The following is a 20604-nucleotide window of genomic DNA, read 5'->3' on the forward strand; positions in this document are numbered from 1 at the left end:
TGCAACTGAGCTCCCAAAATTGGCATTTTCGAGCACGTTTAAGTGACTTAAACGTTGGCTTAAACGCTGTCAAACCAACCAGCAACCTTGTCACCTTCAATCAAGCATAACTTGAGCTATAGAGATCCAATTGAGGTGCTTCCAGTTGTGTTAGAAAGCTGACATCCATAGCTTTCCAACGAGGTATAATAGTCTATATTTGGCATCAAATTGGCAAGGTTGACAAGAGAACAAAGTGACGACTCAAGAAAGGGGGGTGCAACGTTTGAGTGTAGTTTAATGGATCATTATCCTTTTTGGATCAATTATGTCACTCTACCCCTCAAGCAAGCAAGGCCCATCAACAACACCAAATCAAGGCCACAAGAATCATCTAGAATAGTTTATTTTCATTTGATTGTAATTTGCTTTGAATTTCATTTTCATTTTGTAATTTAGGGAGCCTATTTAAAGGCCTTAGTTTCTGCATTTGAGACACGGGAAGATTGAAGGGGAATCCAGCCCCTGAGGGGGAAGACTTTTCGACACACGGGAACTTTGGATCATTTTCCTTTAATTTTGTAATTGAATTCAGAGCTATGACTCACTAAACCCCCTTTCATTGGGTTAGGGAGCTCTATTGTAATTCAATGAATCAATAATAGTTTATCTTCTTCTTCAATCTTTTCTCTTGAATTTTGTTAGAAAGCTTCTCGATCTAATTCCATTGGGTAGTTGTCTTGGGAAAGAAACTACCCATAATTGGAATCCTTCGGAACCTTGGGAAAGGAATGGAGGATTCATGCTAGAGAAGCTTTCTCACAGTGAATTGGATTGGGGTTTGGATGGATATTGTGACATGTAATCCTACCAAATTGTGGTTCATGAAACTGTGTGGTAAAATCAGTGATCGAGCATCATCTCTTCTTATGAACATTTAAACCAAGGGATTGGGAATTTGTTTGTTTTTAGAGAGAATTGGTGAGCCAAGGGATTGGGATCCAATCATATAAGATTGCCAAGCAAAATTCAATGAACGCATTGGTTGAGGAAGAGATAACATGTTTTGATTCGGAGATCTCAATATCTCCTATAACCCAATGAATTCCCCATTTCTGATCTACCACTTTCTCTTTACATTCTGCAATTAAATTCATGCAATCACCCCCATCCCTTTTAATTTCAGCAATTTAGCTTCTCGCTCTTTAATTCATGCAATTTTACATTCCACAATTCTCATCTAAATCTTGATTCCGCTCAACTAGAACATACTTCTAATCCGAATTGCTCACTCAACCAATCCTTGTGGGATTCGACCTCACTCTATTGTGAGTTTTTACTTGACGATAACCGGTGCACTTGCCGGAAGGAATTTTGCCGATCGTGCAATTTCCTAAATCGTAGCATAACAAGTTTATGCACATCAAGTTTATGGCGCCGTTGCCGGGGATTGGTTTTCGATTGACAATTCTCAAATTGGAAGTTAACTAGATTGAGCATTTTTCTTGCTTTGTTCATTCAGTTCAAGTTACTTGTTGAATTTTAATTTCTGCACTCTGTTACATGCTTTCTTTCTTTATGCCTTTAAATTCAAGCAACTAACTCACTGACTCACTAACTGTTTGAATTAATTCCTCAACTGCTCTAACCATACTCTTCCATTAACCAAGAGTATTTCACTTGTTTGTTGCCTGTGCTGTGTTCTTGTATGACAGGTAGGAGAGGAGAGACATCAACTCCTCCATATACCGAACCAGAGAGGACCCTTCATAGACTTAGAAGGGAAGCAAGAGGGAAGAGAATACTGGGAGAAGAAGAATCTGAAGGAGAATCTGAGGACAATTTTGAGGAAGCTCTAGATCTCAACATGGATAGAGAAGTTCACAACCATGAGAGAGCTGATGTAAACAATGCCATTCCTGAGAGGAGGGTTCTTAGTTCATACATAAACCCAACCTCTGGGAATTGTGGTAGCAGCATTCAGAAACCACCCATTCAGGCCAACAATTTTGAGCTCAAACCACAGCTAATATCACTTGTGGAGAATCATTGTTCATTTGGTGGAAGTGCTAATGAAGACCCAAACCAACATCTCACAAAATTCCTGAGAATTTGCGACACTGTGAAGTCCAATGGAGTCCAGGAAGATGCCTATAAACTGCTTTTGTTCCCATTTTCACTTAGGGACAAGGCAGCTAAGTGGCTGGAATCATTCCCAAGGGGGAGCCTAACAACATGGGACGAGGTGGAAAGCAAGTTTCTGGCACGTTTCTACCCCCCACAAAAGGTCAATAGGCTTCGATCTGAGGTTCAGACTTTTAGACAACAAGATGGTGAAACTCTCTACGAGGCATGGGAGAGATTCAAGGATTTGACAAGGAAATGCCCACCAGACATGTTCCATGACTGGGTGCAATTGCATATTTTCTATGATGGACTGTCTTATGAATCAAGGAAGGCTGTAGACCATTCATCAGGAGGTTCATTGAACAGGAAAAAGACTGTGGAAGAAGCCATTGAAGTGATTGAGACAGTGGCTGAGAATGAGTACTACTATGCATCAGAGAGACACAACACTAAGGGAGTCATGGAGCTGAACCATGTTGATACAATTCTAGCCCAAAACAAGGTGTTTGCCAAGCAACTAGCAGAGCTCACCAGGAAATTAGAAACAAAACAAGTGGCTGCAATACACACACAAGATCAAGAGGAAGAAAGTACTGAAGGAGGTGATTGGGAAGAGGCCAATTATGTAGGAAATCAACAAAGGCAACCATATGATCCACATTCCAACACTTACAACCCAGGCTGGAAAAACCACCCAAACTTTGGGTGGGGAAACCAGCAAAACCAACATAACAAGTCCACATACCAAAACTCCAACCAAAGATCATACCAAGCCACACAAAACACTTACTCTCAACCACCATATCATGGCCAAAATAATCAACCTACCCAACCTAACCCGAACCAACAATTTCAAGATTAATTAAACAGGATAGAAGGAATGCTGGCACACATGGGTCAGGACATAATTGAATTGAAAAGCTTCAGGGATGATGTGAGATCTACCTTAAGAAACCATGGTGAAAAACTCAAGAGGATGGAGTCTCAAGTAGAAGAGCTATCTCAACAGGCCCCCAAATCAACTGCAGTGTTCCCTAGTGACACAGAAAAGAATCCTAAAGGGGAACAAAAGGGAGTGAGATGGGAAGAATGCAAGGCCATCACCATATTGAAAGAAGTCTCAGAAGAAGAAGGAATCAGATCCTCAGAACAGGAGCCAGAAATCTTGAAGGAAGGTGTGGAGGAAGCTAAGCAGGAAAGTGAAACTGAGCAAGCCAAGGAACTGTAAAAAGGCACGATGGAAACATACCAACCAAAAGCACCATTTCCTCAGAGGTTAGGAGGAGGTGAAAAAGGGAAAACCTATTCAAGGTTTTTAGAGACATTTAAGTCTCTCCATATCAATATTCCCTTTCTTGAGATTCTCCATCAAATGCCTACACACATCAAGTATTTAAAGGAATTATTGAGGAAGAAAAGAGTTTTGAAGGGAGGACAAACGGTAACAATGAACAAAGAATGCAGTGCCCTCATCAAGAAGGACACAGTCTCTAAGAAAACAGACCCAGGAAGTTTTCATATCCCTTGCATCATAGGGGAAACAAAAATTGACAGAGGATTCTGTGATCTAGGAGCTAGCATAAATGTGATGCCTCTAACTCTTATGAAGAGGCTACAACTGAATGAGGTGATATCCACTGATGTAATCATACACCTGGCTGACAAAACTTAGAAGCAAGCTGAAGGGGTAGTTGAGAATGTGCTGGTGAAAGTGGGAGATTATTACTTCCCCACAGACTTTGTCATTTTGGACATGGAGGAAAGCTACTTACACCCTATCATTCTGGGCAGGCCATTTCTAGCCACTACTAGAGCGCTCATAGATGTAGAACAAGGAGAGCTAATTCTGAGAATACATGATGAACAGCTCATTTTCAAAGTTTTCAAACCTGCATCTGAGCCTGAACCAGAACCTGAAAAGCCTAAGGATGATAGTAGCCATCTGTGTTTGGAGGAAAGTAATCCAGCAACTGAAACTCTAAAACAGTCCTTGGAAGGCAAACAAGAGTTGCAAGAGTTAAAGCCGCAAGAATCAATGGAAACAGATCAGAAGGATCCTCCTGGCATAAGGGTCAATGAAGAAATCCTCAAGAGAAAGGGAAGAATGATAGGGAAATTGCCAAGAGGGTGGAGAAACAAGAAAATTCCCACTGAAGGTTTTTCTCCGGGAGATAAAGTGATATCAAGTCATTATCTGCCAATCCCACCTGGCCTCAAAACCATTCCTTCCCAGCTCCCTCAAGTGTTCACAATCAGGAAAGTTCTTTCTATGGAACATTTAGAGGTCATGAAGGAATCAAGTGGGGACGTTTTCATAGTGAGAGGAGAAGACGTCAAGCACTACAATCCACCCTAACAAGGGACAACCGTCAAGCTAGTGACGTTAAAGAAGCGCTTCATGGGAGGCAACCCATGTTTTTAATATCCTTACTTTTTTTGTTTTGTTGTGCATTTAATAAAGCATGGTTTCTTATGCATGAACTTGAATCCTCAGGACAACTGCTGAAAGAGTGCACTAAACATTGCATGTAAAATACAATTTGTCTCTAAGTTTGGTGTGCCTGAAGGCACCCCAAATTTTATTCAAAATGCATTCAATTTTTCATTCAAAGTGCACAACCAAACATTAAGTTTGGTGTTCCTCTTTGAACACGGTTCATGAAAAGCAAGAAGTTCCTCTGGATTTCGAAATTCATGACAAGTATACCATTCGCATGTTTTAATACTTTGGTTTCAATTACTTAGGGTAGTAAATTTGTTTAGAATCAAAGAGCCAAAGTGACTATGATTTATTAGAATTATGCACATTCATTAAGGACAACCAATATGGATTTCATGTCATCAGGAGACTTTACCAAACACTAAGTTTGGTGTCCAGTAATAAGTGTGCATACATACAAAAGTCACGGCTATAAGCTCATGAAGTCAATCATTGATTTACATGTGCAAGTACTATTCATCATTCACATGGACCGAAAAATGATAGCAAACTTGTTTGTTTGTGCAGGTACAAAAGAAAAGACAAAAATGGAGGAAAAAGACAAAGGAAGGTACGGTGCTTGGTCAAAAAGAAAGTTCACAAGTCTTTGAAACTAACACATGGGAAAAGGAAGTTCTGCAAGAAAAGATAGCTACATGTACAACCTAATGCACCCAGAATACTTCCAAGAAAATGAAAAGCAATTCGTCCTTCTCCCTAATTCATATATTTACCATCAAGCCACCCTTCACAAACCACCCTAGCCGTCCATTTTTCACTTACGGGCACTATAAAGAACCACTTGAGGAACGAGTTCCACACCACCAAATCTCCTTCATGCACATTTTCTTTCATCATAGCATAACTATCTTTTGCCGAAAACAACCTCACCACACCTCCAACAACACTTCTTGCTTCACCTTGTCAACTTTAGCTTGTCACTTACCAAAACTAAAGAACCAATGGCAGCCTCATCTAGCCACAAAAGAAGAAAAGACAAGCAACCAATGGAGGAGAACAGGGAATTCGATGCATGGAGATACAAATTAGTTTTCCATGAGATTCAAGCCAAATGGATGAGACCTAAAAGGGTACTAGCTGAGGTTCCATTTGACCTTGAAAAGGATGAGTTCCCAGGTGTTTGGGAGAAGATCAAAAAGAGGAAGTGGGAGCTCCTGACTAAGCCAATCACTAAAATCAACATCAACTTGGTGAAGGAGTTCTATGCAAATGCAGTGAGGGAAGACTTAACCAAGAAACCCACATACAAAAGCTATGTGAGAGGGGTGGAAGTTGACTTCAGTCCCAAAGCAATCATGAAAACTCTTGGCCTGAAAAACATACATTTCAGCCAAGCAAGTTATGAAGAAAGGATGATAGGAGAACCTGACTATACAACTATTGCTGAAGACCTTTGTGCCATCAGAGCTGAATGGGTAAGAAAAACAAGAGGGGCTCCAAGAGTCTTGAGAAGGGGAGACCTAACACCGGAAGCTAAAGGGTGGTATGCAATAGTTAGGAGATCCATCCTACCCACTGCAAACTCTTCAGAAATAGTCCCTAAAAGAGCCATCTTGCTACATTGCATAATGGTGGGAGGGGAGATTAAAGTTCATAAACTCATTGCTGAACAGATACAAGAGCTTAGTGAGAAAAGTGACCCTGAATCCTGGCTCCACTTCCCTAGCACCATCATTAGACTATGCATCGATGTCCAAGTACCACTTGAAGATGAAAGACCTAATTGGCTATATCCTGGATTGGCTATAACTGCGTACAGAATGACTCTTGGCCCAATTGCTCCAAGACATACAAAAAGAAGAAATGAAGAAGGGCAACAAGCAGAAGCAGAGCAAGAAGCGGAACAAGAAGGACAGGAAGGAGAAGACGGAGAAGAAGAGCAAGAAGAGCAAGGAATTCCAGAAAGAAGACAACGAATTCCCAGAGACCCCATGGATATGAGCAGAATGCAGGAAATCATAGAAGGAATGTCTCAACAATACATGAGGTCTCAGGAGAGACAAGAGGACTTTCACCTAAAAATGATGGATATGCAAAGGAACTTTGAATCAAGATTCTTAGATATGCAAAGGGAACAGAATTTACACTTACAGGAATCCTTCAGCCACATATGCCAACACCAAGATGCCAATGTCTTGGCAATCAAGGAAGCCACCACTTTACAGAATGCAAGATACTCAGTCCAAGCTGATTACAACATCAGTTCGCAAATCAAGCTTAACTACATAGGGGAACATTTACACAAGATGGACCCAGCATTCCCAGCTTTTGATGAGTATTTCAAAGGGAGGAAAGAAGGAGAAATAAACAAGGCAATGATCCTTGAAAAAGGAGTGGAGGAAACAATGAAAAAGGCTGGATTCTGGAAAAAGCTCATAAGAAAAGACAAAGGAAGTTCAAGTGGTCAAAAAGCGGTAGGAAGCAAGAAGAAGCAGGATCCCAAGAATCAAGAAGAACCAAGCAATAAATGAGAGGTGGTCTCTCTCCTTAATAATCAAATGATAATTGGTGAATTGTCTTCATGAGCTTTCTTTCATTATAAGTCATTTAAGTTTTAAGGTGAAATCTCTAGTATGTTTGTCTGTTTATTGCCTTGAATAAAATGAATGCCTAGATGTTTGGATATAACTTCACCTTCTTAAACAAGTGCTTGCCATGCTTGTTCTGTTTCCAAAAAAATAAAAGAAAAGTTTGAACAAAAGTAACTTGGCTCAATTAGTGACAAATCAAGTAGAATTAAGTGGTGGTATGCATGCTTGATTGTTTAGTCAGATCACTGGAAATAGAGTGTAGAATTATCATTTTTTATGTAGAAATTGAAAACTGTCTATGGATCTTGATGAATAAATGTCTTTGGCCATGAAAAAGAAAGAAAAAGAAGAAGAAAAAGCCACTGAAAAAGGGCAACCAAAAAGCAAAAAAATTGAGAAAATAAGCTAGGCACCAATGGTTTGAACTTCTGAGACAAATGCCTGTGGTGTTTATGTATTAAGGATATGCTTGGATGAATAGGTTCTGAGGAGTGTTTCAACACTTGGTAACTTGGGTTAACTAACCCGGGATTATCAACCAAAAGTCCATTATCAAGAGCAACCTAAATACAAAACATTTAGTCACACAAAGAGGTGCTGGGCACCAATGTCTCAAGAAGAAATGTGAACTAAAATGCCTGGAGTGGATATGTGTAGTGCACTGATAAGAAAAAGAAAATGCCAAAGGCTTGTGCAACACATGACACCAAGCAAACAAGGAGCAAAAGAGCTCTAAGAAAAAGGAAAGAAAAACAAAGAGAGAAAAGTGCCAAGGACATAAGAATAACAAGAGGCCATAACAGTGTTTGATGGATGCAATGAAAAAGTGATAATCTTACCTGATAAGAATGAAAAAGTGATGCTGCAACTTTCTGCATAAAACCCTTCTGATGAACTTCAAATGCTTGCTAATATAGCCAATGTAATTGCTTTCTGTTTCATACTTTCTTCTCAAATAACTCAGGACTTGCTTAGGGACAAGCAAGTATTAAGTTTGGTGTTGTGATGCCAAGGCATCTTAGGGTAGTTTCACTAGCATTTTTCTGTTAGTTTTAGTTGTTTTATGCATTTTCTTGAGCTTAAAGTAACCAAGAATGGTTAAATGAATAACAAAGCAATGAACCATCCAAACAGTATGATTTTGATGCAAATTCCATGAGTTTTAGTTATAATACTTGAATGCTATGAATGGAAGAATTCTCATGAAATTTTGCAAGACTTTGATGCAATTGTTTGGATGATTTCAGGAAAGAAGAGGCTAGGCAAGGAAGCAACAAAATCAATAAAGGAAGCTTGAATATCACATGTGGAGTTTAAGTTCCAGTTTAAGCTTAAACTGGAACTTAAACTACCAAGCCATATAATGCTGGAAATGGCGTTTAAGTTCCAGTTTAAGCCTAAACTGGAGCTTAAACGCCAGAATCTTGAAGGTTAAGAAATGCTGAAACTGAAGTTTAACCTCCAGTTTAACCTTAAACTGGAGGTTAAACGCCAGAATGAGAATTCCACTCAGGAAGCATTTCCACGTTTAACCTCCAGTTTAACCTTAAACTGGAAGTTAAACGCCAGAAATGGAAAATGCACCAGGGAGCCATTTCCACGTTTAAGCTCCAGTTTAACCTTAAACTGGAGCTTAAACATGTTCGACCAAGTTTTCTCCTCCAGGGTTGCTTTCTCCATTTCCACGTTTAAGCTCCAGTTTAACCTTAAACTGGAGCTTAAACGTGTTCGACACCTCCAGGGCTACCTTTCTCAGCTTCCACGTTTAAGCTCCAGTTTAACCTTAAACTGGAGCTTAAACGTGTTCGACCTCCCAGATGGCTTTCTCTATTTCCACGTTTAAGCTCCAGTTTAACCTTAAACTGGAGCTTAAACGTGTTCGACCTCCAGGGCTGCCTTTCCTATCTCCACGTTTAAGCTTCAGTTTAACCTTAAACTGAAGCTTAAACGTGTTCGACTAAGTTACCCTCCAGGGCTGCCTTCTTCCATTTCCACGTTTAAGCTTCAGTTTAACCTTAAACTGAAGCTTAAACGTGCTTCCACAAAAGGCATCACTGGAAGTGTCTGGCGTTTAAGCTGCAGTTTAAGCTTAAACTGCAACTTAAACGCCACTCTTGGAAAAGGTTTCTGGGCCAAAAATATTGCGGTTTAAGTAGTATTTGAGCACAAACATTAACTTAAACTTACTCTGGTATGAAACCCAATTGAATATCATGGTTTATGGGATTGGGCCTGAAGGATTGATGAGTCTGAAATTTCAATTTATTGAGTCATGTGTCATTATTTGATTATCACTAAGTTGGCTCAATGAATGTTACAGAATTTGGATCAGCAGCCTCATCAAGATTATGGATCATAAACCCAAGGCAAAAGGAAAGCAGGGAGAGGCCTCAAAGCCCAAGAAACACAACAGAAGCTCAATATAGAAAGTGTATAAATAGGATAGAATTTAAGTTAGGAGGGGACTTTTACCTTTTCATTTAGCTAGTTTTCATATCTTTGTAATTGAATTCAGAGCTATGACTCACTAAACCCCCTTTCATTGGGTTAGGGAGCTCTATTGTAATTCAATGAATCAATAATAGTTTATCTTCTTCTTCAATCTTTTCTCTTGAATTTTGTTAGAAAGCTTCTCGATCTAATTCTATTGGGTAGTTGTCTTGGGAAAGAAACTACCCATAATTGGAATCCTTCGGAACCTTGGGAAAGGAATGGAGGATTCATGCTAGAGAAGCTTTCTCACAGTGAATTGGATTGGGGTTTGGATGGATATTGTGACATGTAATCCTACCAAATTGTGGTTCATGAAACTGTGTGGTAAAATCAGTGATCGAGCATCATCTCTTCTTATGAACATTTAAACCAAGGGATTGGGAATTTGTTTGTTTTTAGAGAGAATTGGTGAGCCAAGGGATTGGGATCCAATCATATAAGATTGCCAAGCAAAATTCAATGAACGCATTGGTTGAGGAAGAGATAAACATGTTTTGATTCGGAGATCTCAATATCTCCTATAACCCAATGAATTCCCCATTTCTGATTTCCACTTTCTCTTTACATTCTGTAACTAAATTCATGCAATCACCCCCATTCCCTTTTAATTTCAGCAATTTAGCTTCTGCTCTTTAATTCATGCAATTTAAGATTCCGCCATTTCAATTTCTTGTCATTTACTTTTCCCGCCAATTTTACATTCCGCAATTCTCATCTAAATCTTGATTCCGCTCAACTAGAACATACTTCTAATCCGAATTGCTCACTCAACCAATCCTTGTGGGATTCGACCTCACTCTATTGTGAGTTTTTACTTGACGATAACCGGTGCACTTGCCGGAAGGAATTTTGCCGATCGTGCAATTTCCTAAATCGTAGCATAACAAGTTTATGCACATCATTGGGAAAGGGACTCAGAAGGAGCCCCAAGCCACTTAAAAAGAATAGATCTCACACCAGAAGCCAAAGGTTGGTATGAGATAGTGAGAAAATCCATCCTCTCTACTGCAAATACATCTGAGGTCACCATTAAGAGAGCAATTCTGACCTATTGCATACTTAGGGGAGGAGAAGTCAATGTCCCACAGCTCATCGCGGATAGTATTCAAGAAATAGCTGAGAAAACGGGTAAAAGTAGACTTGGTCACCCAAGCACTATTCTGAGGCTATGCAAAAGAGTTAGAGTACTCTTTGAGGATGAAAATACTGAGAAGGTAAAAGGGAGCAGAGGGATCACCAAGCAAAGCATGGAGGGTGCCACTGATGCTGACAACCAAGAGGAAGGAAAAGCTCAAGGTAGAAGAATGAGACCACAAGTGGAGGGAGAACAAGCTCTTGGTGCAATGGATCTGAGCCAATTGCAAAGAGCCATTGAAGAAATGTCTCAACAACACATGAGAGCACACGAGCAGTATTTGAGGCAACAAGAGCAAAACTTGCAACAAGAAGAGCAATATTTGAAGGTTCGTGAGCAACAACTGCATTGGCAACAGCAAATGATGAAGAAGCAAGAAAACTTCCAGCTTCAGATGTTAGATCAACAGAGGGAGTTTCAAGCAAAAATTCTTGAGGGGCAAAAGGAACAATAAGCAAATGTTCAAGAGTCAGTTAATGGACTGTTGATGAGCGGATAATTTATACGCTTTTTGGCATTGTTTTTAGTATGTTTTAGTAGGATCTAGTTACTTTTAGGGATGTTTTTATTAGTTTTTATGTTAAATTCACATTTCTGGACTTTACTATGACTTTGTGTGTTTTTCTATGATTTTAGGTATTTTCTGGCTGAAATTGAGGGACTTGAGCAAAAATCAGATTCAGAGGTTGAAGAAGGACTGCTGATGCTGTTGGATTCTGACCTCCCTGTACTCAAAGTGGATTTTCTGGAGCTACAGAACTCAAAATGGCGCGCTTTCCATTGTGTTGGAAAGTAGACATCCAGGGCTTTCCAGCAATATATAATAGTCCATACGTTGGCCGCGTTTAGACGACGCAAAAGGGCGTTGAACGCCAGTTCTTCGCTGTAGTCCGGAGTTAAACGCCAGAAACACGTCACGAACCAGAGTTGAACGCCAAAAACACGTTACAACTTGGCGTTCAACTCCAGAAGAAGCCTTTGCACGTGTAAACTTCAAGCTCAGCCCAAGCACACACCAAGTGGGCCCCAGAAGTGGATTAATGCATCAATTACTTACTTCTGTAAACCCTAGTAACTAGTTTAGTATAAATAGGACTGTTTACTATTGTATTAGAGATCTTATGATCCTCGGATCATCTTGGGACGTCTAGTTCTTAGATCATGGGGGCTAGCCATTCGGCCATGCCTAAACCTTAATCACTTATGTATTTTCAACGGTAGAGTTTCTGCACTCCATAGATTAAGGTGTGGAGCTCTGCTGTTCCTCATGATTTAATGCAAAGTACTACTGTTTTCTATTCAATTCAACTTATTCCACTTCTAAGATATCCATTCGCACTCAAGAACATGATGAATGTGATGATTATGTGACGCTCATCATCATTCTCACTTATGAATGCGTGCCTGACAAACACTTCCGTTCTACATGCAAACAAGCTAGAATGAGTATCTCTTAGATATCTAATATAGAGGACCGAGTCCGAGATATTAGAATCTTCATGGTATAAGTTAGAACCCATGGATGGCCATTCCTGAGATCCAAAAAGTCTAAACCTTGTCTGTGGTATTCCGAGTAGGATCTGGGAAGGGATGGCTGTGACGAACTTCAAACTCGCGAGTGCTGGGCGTAGTGACAGATGTAAAAGGATAGTAAATCCTATTCCAGTATGATCGAGAACCTCCAGATGATTAGCCATGCCATGACAGAGCATTTGGACCATTTTCACAGAGATGATGGGATGTAGCCATTGACAACGGTGATGCCCTTATATAAAGCTTGCCATGGAAAGGAGTAGGAAGGATTGGATGAAGACAGCAGGAAAGCAGAGGTTCAGAGGAACGAAAGCATCTTTATACGCTTATCTGAAATTCTCACCAATGAATTACATAAGTATTTCTATCTTTATTTTCTGTTTATTTATTATTATTATTCCAAAACTCCATAACCATTTGATATCCGCCTAATTGAGATTTACAAGATGACCAAAGCTTGCTTCATACCAACAATCTCCATGGGATCGACCCTTACTCACGTAAGGTTTTATTACTTGGACGACCCAGTGCACTTGCTGGTTAGTTGTGCGAAGTTGTGAAGTTATGTTTAGACTATGGTATTGTGCACCATTTATTGGCGCCATTGCCAGGAAGAGAACGAACAACAAATTTTACAACCTCAGAGTAACAATTTCGCATACCAAGTTTTTGGCGCCATTGCCGGGGATTGTTTGAGTTTGGACAACTGACGGTTCATCTTGTTGCTCAGATTAGGTAATTTTCTTCTTATTTTGTTTTCAAAAAGTTTTCAAAAAAAATTTTTCAAAAATATTTTCTTCTTTTTCATTTTTCCTAATTAATATTCGAAAAAAAAATAAATCTTTTCAAAAATATATTTTTCTCAGAACTTTTAAGAATGAATTCTAGTGTTTCATGAAGCATGTAGAAGCCTGGCTGGCTGTAGAGCCATGTCTAATTCTTTTAGACTGAGGCTTCCACTTATAAGTATATGAAGTTGGATGAAGTATCAGCTGTTATATGCCTGATTTGTATCTTCTAAAGCTTGGCTGGCTATTAAGCCATGTCTAACCCTCAGATTTGGAATCTTTATTTTTTTTTTCACATTAATTTTCGAAAAAAAATTTATAAAATCATAAAAATAAAAAATATTTTGTGTTTCTTGTTTGAGTCTTGAGTCAATTTTTAAGTTTGGTGTCAATTGCATTTTTTTTCTAAAAAATTTATGCATTTTTCGAAAAAATCATGCATTCATGGTGTTCTTCATGATCTTCAAGTTGTTCTTGGTAAATCTTCTTGTTTGATCTTGATGTTTTCTTGTTTTGTGCCTTTTCTTGTTTTTCATGTGCATTTTTGCATTCATAGTGTCTGAACATGAAAGATTTCTAAGTTTGGTGTCTTGCATGTTTTCTTTGCATATAAAAATTTTCAAAAACATGTTCTTGATGTTCATCATGATCTTCAAAGTGTTCTTGATGTTCATCATGATATTCATAGCATTTTTGCATGCATTCATTGTTTTGATCCAAAATTTTCATGCATTGAGTCTTTTTCATGTTTTTCTCTTTCATCATTAAAAGTTCAAAAATCAAAAAAATATCTTTCCCGTTTTCACTCATAAAATTCGAAAATTTGGATTGACTTTTTCAAAAATTTTTAAAATCTAGTTGTTTCTTATGAGTCAAATCAAATTTTCAATTTAAAAATCTTATCTTTTTCAAAATCTTTTTCAAAAATCAAATCTTTTTTATTTTTCTTATTTATTTTCGAAAATTTTAAAAATATTTTTCAAAAATCTTTTTCTTAATTTTATATCATATTTTCGAAAATCACATCATCAATTAATGTTTTGATTCAAAAATTTCGAGTTGGTTACTTACTTGTTAAGAAAGATTCAAACTTTAAATTCTAGAATCATATCTTGTGATTTCTTGTGAGTCAAGTCATTAATTATAATTTTAAAAATCAAATCTTTTTCAAAACTAATTCTAATCATATCTTCCTATCATATCTTTATTTTTTAAATCTTATCTTTTTCAAAAATTTGATTTTCAAATATCTTTTCTAACTTCTTATATTCTTATCTTTTCAAAATTGATTTTCAAATCTTTTTCAACTAACTAATTGACTTTTTGTTTGTTTCTTATCTTTTTCAAAACTACCTAACTAACTCTCTCTCTCTAATTTTCAAAAATCTCTTTCCTCTTTTTCAAAAATTCTTTTTATTTAACTAATTGTTTCAATTTTTAATTTTAATTTGATTTCATTCCTAATTTTCGAAAATCACTAACCCTTTTTAAAAATTTTATTTTCGAAAATCCTCTTTCTCTCTCATCTCCTTCTATTTATTTATTCATCTACTAACATTTCATCTCACCCAAATTCGAACCCCCTCTTCCATCTGTGTTCGAATTTTCTCTTCTTTCCTTTTTTACATTACATTCTTTTCTTCTTCTATTCACACAGGGGAACCTCTATACCTGGGTAAAAAGGATCCCTATTATTATTATTTTTCTATTCCCTCTTTTTCATATGAGCAGGAGCAAGGACAAGAACATTCTTGTTGAAGCAGACCCTGAACCTGAAAGGACTCTGAAGAGGAAACTAAGAGAAGCTAAAATACAACAATCCAGAGATAACCTTACAGAAATTTTCGAACAGGAAGAGGAGATGGCAGCCGAAAATAATAATAATGCAAGGAGGATGCTTGGTGACTTTACTGCACCTAATTCTAATTTACATGGAAGAAGCATTTCCATCCCTACCATTGGAGCAAACAATTTTGAGCTTAAACCTCAATTAGTTTCTCTGATGCAACAAAACTGCAAGTTTCATGGACTTCCATCTGAAGATCGCTTTCTTGCTGAGATCTTCTCTTTTGAGTTGATTTGGGACACCCTTCTTGCTGGTGGTCCACCTGGCTCTAGGGATACATATATCCTCTAGAATCTTATTCAGGCCCTTGTCTGTTCTCATCATTCTCCTATTGAAGGAGTCTGGATCATCTTTCAGCTGAGGTAGCTTTAAGATCTCCCTGATCTTGTCAGGGTGGGTATGAACAATCTTTCCTCTGACCAAGGTCCGATAGTCATAGAGAGCAGATCCAGATAGTCTTTGCTTGTCTGTTTGCCACATATTAGCATAGAACTCCTGGACCATATTCTTTCCCACTTTCATTTCAGGATTAGCTAGGATCTCCCAGTTCCTGATTCGAATTTGCTCCTGGATCTCCAAATATTCGTCTTCTTTCAGATCGAATCTAACTTCCGGGATCACTGATCTTAGACCCATTATTTTGTAATAATGGTCTGAATGTTCTTTAGTTAAGAACTTCCCTTGATTCCAAAGTGGTTTTGGAACGCTTTCTTTCTTGCCTCTTGGGGTGGGTTGTTTTCCTTTAGGAGCCATGATCTTAGTGGGTATGGTTTAGTGATCACGGATAAACACACCAAACTTAGAGGTTTGCTTGTCCTCAAGCAAAAGAAAAGAAAGGAGAGGGATAGAAGGAGAGCTAGTGTTGAATGATGGATGAGAGGGAGGAGGCCGAATGGGATTTTAAAAGGGAGGGGGTGGGTTTTCGAAAATAGGGAGGAAGATAAGATAGAAGATATGATTTTTAAGAAAAATTTAAGTATGATAAGAAAAGATATAATTTAAAATTGAAGAAATATGAAAGATATTTGAAAAAGATAAATTTGGATTTTTGAAAAAGATAATATGGAGATTTTTTAAAAAAAAATTATTGATTAGTTGAAAAGATTTTTGAATGAAAAGAGATGGATTTGTTTTGAAAATTTTGAAAAAAAAAATTGAAATGGATTGAAGAAAAGGATTTGTGCTTATGGATTAAGATACATTTGATATTTTTAAAGTAGGGTTATTAGAAATTAGGGATTTTAGAAATCAGGGTTTGTGACATGTTTATGCAAGAAATCATGAATTGAAACATGAAAATTAAAATTAAAATGAAAAATATGAAGAAAAAACGAATTTACCTCCTCCCTACCATCCTGGCATTTGAACGCCCAAACGCTGCATGTTTTGGGCGTTCAACGCCCAACTGCTGCTTCTCCTGGGCGTTCAACGCCCAGCTGTTGCTTCTTTCTGGCGTTGAACGCCAGGAACTCCTTTGTCACTGGGCGTTTTTCTGAACGCCCAGGATGCTGTAAATCTGGCGTTAAACGCCCAGAAAGAGCTTCTTTCTGGCATTCAACGCCCAGAAGATGCTTCTTTCTGGCGTTTAACGCCCAGATGGCTATCCTTACTGGCGTTCAACGCCCAGTGGATGCTTCTTTTGGGCGTTGAACGCCCAAAACAGACTATTACTGGTGTTTTCTTGCCAGTGAGCTCTTTTTCTCTGTTTTGTGTGCAGAATCATTCTGTAACCCTGTGAACTTATACAATTGACTCTTTACCTTAGTATCAGTGAACTTTATATAAACAAATAAAATCAAGAATAGGGCAAAATGCTTAGAGGAAGTGATGCCCCATGGCTGGGTTGCCTCCTAGCAAGCGCTTCTTTATTGTCTTTAGCTGGACTTTGCTGAGTTTTTAATCTAGCCTCAGCCTTGAGCACTCTTGCTCAACATTGCCTTCAAGATAGTGCTTAATTCTCTGTCCATTAACAATGAACTTCTTATCAGAATCAATATCTTGAAGCTCCACATAACCATATGGTGATACACTTGTAATCACATATGGTCCCCTCCACCGGGACTTCAGTTTCCCGTGGAATAGCCTGAGCCTAGAGTTAAACAACAGAACCTTTTGTCCTGGTTCAAAGATTCTGGATGACAGCTTTCTGTCATGCCACTTTTTTTTATTTCTCTTTATAAAGCTTGGCATTTTCGAAAGCAGTGAATCTGAATTCCTCTAGCTCATTTAGCTGGAGCAATCTTTTTTCTCCAGCTAATTTGGCATCAAAGTTTAGGAATCTGGTTGCCCAGTAGGCTTTATGTTCCAGTTCCACGGGCAGGTGGCATGCCTTACCATACACAAGTTGGTATGGAGAGGTCCCTATAGGAGTCTTGAATGCTGTTCTGTAAGCCCACAGAGCATCATCCAAGCTTCTTGCCCAATCCTTTCTACCGGTACTTACAGTCCGTTCCAGGATTCTTTTTAGTTCTCTGTTAGAGACTTCAGCTTGCCCATTTGTCTGTGGATGATATGGAGTCGCCACCTTGTGGCGAATCCCATACCGGACCATGGCAGAGTAAAGTTGTTTGTTGCAGAAGTGAGTGCCCCCATCACTGATTAATACCATGGGAACACCAAACTTGCTGAATATATGTTTCTGGAGGAACTTCAGCACTGTTTTAGTATTATTGGTGGGTGTGGCAATGGCTTCAACCCATTTTGATACATAGTCAACTGCCACCAGAATATAAGTGTTTGAGTATGATGGTGGGAAAGGCCCCATGAAATCAATACCCCATACATCAAACAACTCAATCTCCAAGATTCCTTGTTGAGGCATGGCGTAACTGTGAGGCAAATTACCAGCTCTCTGGCAACTGTCACAGTTACGTACAAACTCTCGGGAATCTCTGTAGAGTGTAGGCCAGTAGAAGCCACATTGGAGGACCTTGGTGGCTGTTCGCTCACCTCCAAAATGACCTCCATATTGTGACCCATGGCAATGCCATAAGATCCTTTGTGCTTCTTCTTTAGGCACACACCTACGGATTATGCCATCTGCATATCTCTTAAAGAGATAGGGTTCATCCCACAAGTAGTACTTTGCATCAGTAATTAATTTTTTCTTTTGTTGCCTGCTGTACTCCTTGGGAATGAACCTTGCAGCTTTGTAGTTTGCAATGTCTGCAAACCATGGTGTTTCCTGAATGGCAAACAAATGCTCATCAAGAAAGGTCTCAGAGATTTCAAGAGAGGGGAATGACGTCCCTTCTATTGGCTCTATCCAGGACAGATGGTCAGCCACTTGGTTCTCTGTCCCTTTTTTGTCTCTTATTTCTATATCAAACTCTTGCAGAAGCAACACCCATCTTATGAGTCTGGGTTTTGAATCCTGCTTTGTGAGTAGATATTTAAGAGCAGCAGGATCTGTGTACACAATCACTTTTGATCCTACAAAGTATGATCTAAACTTGTCAATGGCATAAACCACTGCAAGCAATTCTTTTTCTGTGGTTGTGTAATTTTTCTGGGCATCATTCAAAACACGGCTAGCATAATAAATGACATGCAGAAGCTTGTCATGCCTCTGCCCCAGTACTGCACCAATGGCGTGATCACTGGCATCACACATTAGCTCAAATGGTAATGTCCAGTCTGGTGCAGAAATAACTGGTGCTGTGACCAGTTTGGCTTTCAGCATTTCAAACGCCTGCAGACACTCTGTGTCAAACACAAATGGCGTGTCAGCAGCTAGCAGATTGCTCAGAGGTTTTGCGATTTTTGAAAAATCCTTTATAAACCTCCTATAGAATCCTGCATGCCCCAGAAAGCTTCTAATTACCTTAACATTGGCAGGTGGTGGTAATTTTTCAATTACCTCTATTTTTGCTCGATCCACCTTTATTCCCTTATTTGAAATTTTATGCCCAAGGACAATCCCTTCAGTCACCATAAAGTGACATTTTTCCCAGTTTAAAACCAGGTTGGTCTCTTGGCATCTTTTCAGAACTAGTTTCAGGTGATCAAGACAGGAGCTGAATGAGTCTCCATATACTGAGAAGTCATCCATGAAGACTTCTAGAAATTTTTCCACCATATCAGAGAAAATAGAGAGCATGCATCTCTGGAAGGTTGCAGGCGCATTACACAGCCCAAATGGCATCCTTCTATAAGCAAACACTCCAGATGGACATGTGAATGCTGTTTTCTCTTGATCCTGGGGATCTACTGCAATCTGGTTATAGCCTGAGTAGCCATCTAAAAAGTAGTAATAATCATGACCTGCCAGTCTTTCTAGCATCTGGTCTATGAATGGTAAAGGAAAATGATCCTTTCTGGTGGCTGTATTGAGACTTCTGTAGTCAATACACATGCGCCACCCTGTAACTGTTCTTGTAGGAACCAGTTCATTCTTTTCATTATGAACCACTGTCATGCCTCCCTTTTTGGGGACAACTTGGACAGGGCTCACCCAGGGGCTGTCAGAAATAGGATAAATAATCCCAGCCTCCAGTAATTTGGTGACCTCTTTTTGCACCACTTCCTTCATGGCTGGATTTAGCCGCCTCTGTGGCTGAACCACTGGTTTAGCATTATCCTCCAATAAGATTTTGTGCATGCATCTAGCTGGGCTTATGCTCTTAAGGTCACCTATGGACCACCCAAGAGCTGTCTTGTGTGTCCTTAGCACTTGAATAAGTGCTTCCTCTTCCTGTGGATTTAAAGCAGAGCTTATGATCACTGGAAAAGTGTCACCTTCTCCCAGAAATGCATATTTCAGGGATGCTGGTAATGGTTTGAGCTCGGGTTTAGGAGGTTTTTCCTCTTCCAGAGGAAATTTCAGAGGCTCTTTCATTTCCTCTGAATCCTCCAAATCAGGCTGAACATCTTTAAAGATGTCTTCCAACTCTGATTCGAGACTCACAGCCATATTGATCTCTTCTACCAAAGAGTCAATAAGATCAACTTTCATGCAGTCTTTTGATGTGTCTGGATGCTGCATGGCTTTGACAGTATTCAACTTAAATTCATCATCATTGACTCTCAGGGTTATTTCCCCTGTTGGACATCAATGAGAGTTCGTCCAGTTGCTAGGAAAGGTCTTCCTAGAATGAGAGTAGCACTCTTGTGATCCTCCATTTCCAGCACTACAAAGTCAGTGGGAAAGGCGAATGGCCCAACTCTGACAATCATGTCTTCAATCATGCCTGATGGGTATTTAATGGAGCCATCAGCATGTTGGAGACATATACGGGTTGGTTTAACTTCTTCAGTTAAACCAAGCTTTTTGATAGTGGATGCAGGTATTAGGTTGATGCTTGCCCCAAGATCACATAAAGCTGTCTTGGTGCAATTACCTTCTAATGTGCATGGTATCAGAAAACTCCCAGGGTCTTTAAGCTTTTCAGGAAAGCTTTTCAGAATGACTGCACTGCATTCTTCAGTGAGGAGAACTCTTTCAGTTTCTTTCCAATCCTTCTTATGACTCAAGATCTCTTTCATGAACTTGGCATAAGAAGGTATTCGCTCAAGTGCCACTGCAAATGGAATCTTTATTTCAAGAGTCCTGAGATAATCTGCAAAGCGAGCAAATTGCTTATCCTGCTCCTCTTGGTGGAGTTTTTGAGGATAAGGTATCTTGGCTTTATATTCCTCAACCTTAGTTGCTGTAGGTTTATTTCCTACAAAAG

The 20604-nt window shown here is 39.1% G+C and overlaps 1 non-coding gene across 1 annotated transcript; it reads right to left on the reverse strand.

The window, feature by feature from the left end:
- Positions 1 to 2272: 2272 nt before the first annotated feature.
- Positions 2273 to 2376, reverse strand: LOC112780631 (small nucleolar RNA R71). The gene has a single exon (XR_003191454.1). It is a non-coding gene; the product is annotated as a small nucleolar RNA R71 (small nucleolar RNA).
- Between the last annotated feature and the right edge of the window lie 18228 nt (positions 2377 to 20604).

The sequence above is a fragment of the Arachis hypogaea genome, chromosome 19, assembly GCF_003086295.3.
Source record: "Arachis hypogaea cultivar Tifrunner chromosome 19, arahy.Tifrunner.gnm2.J5K5, whole genome shotgun sequence".
Taxonomy (NCBI): Eukaryota; Viridiplantae; Streptophyta; class Magnoliopsida; order Fabales; family Fabaceae; genus Arachis; species Arachis hypogaea.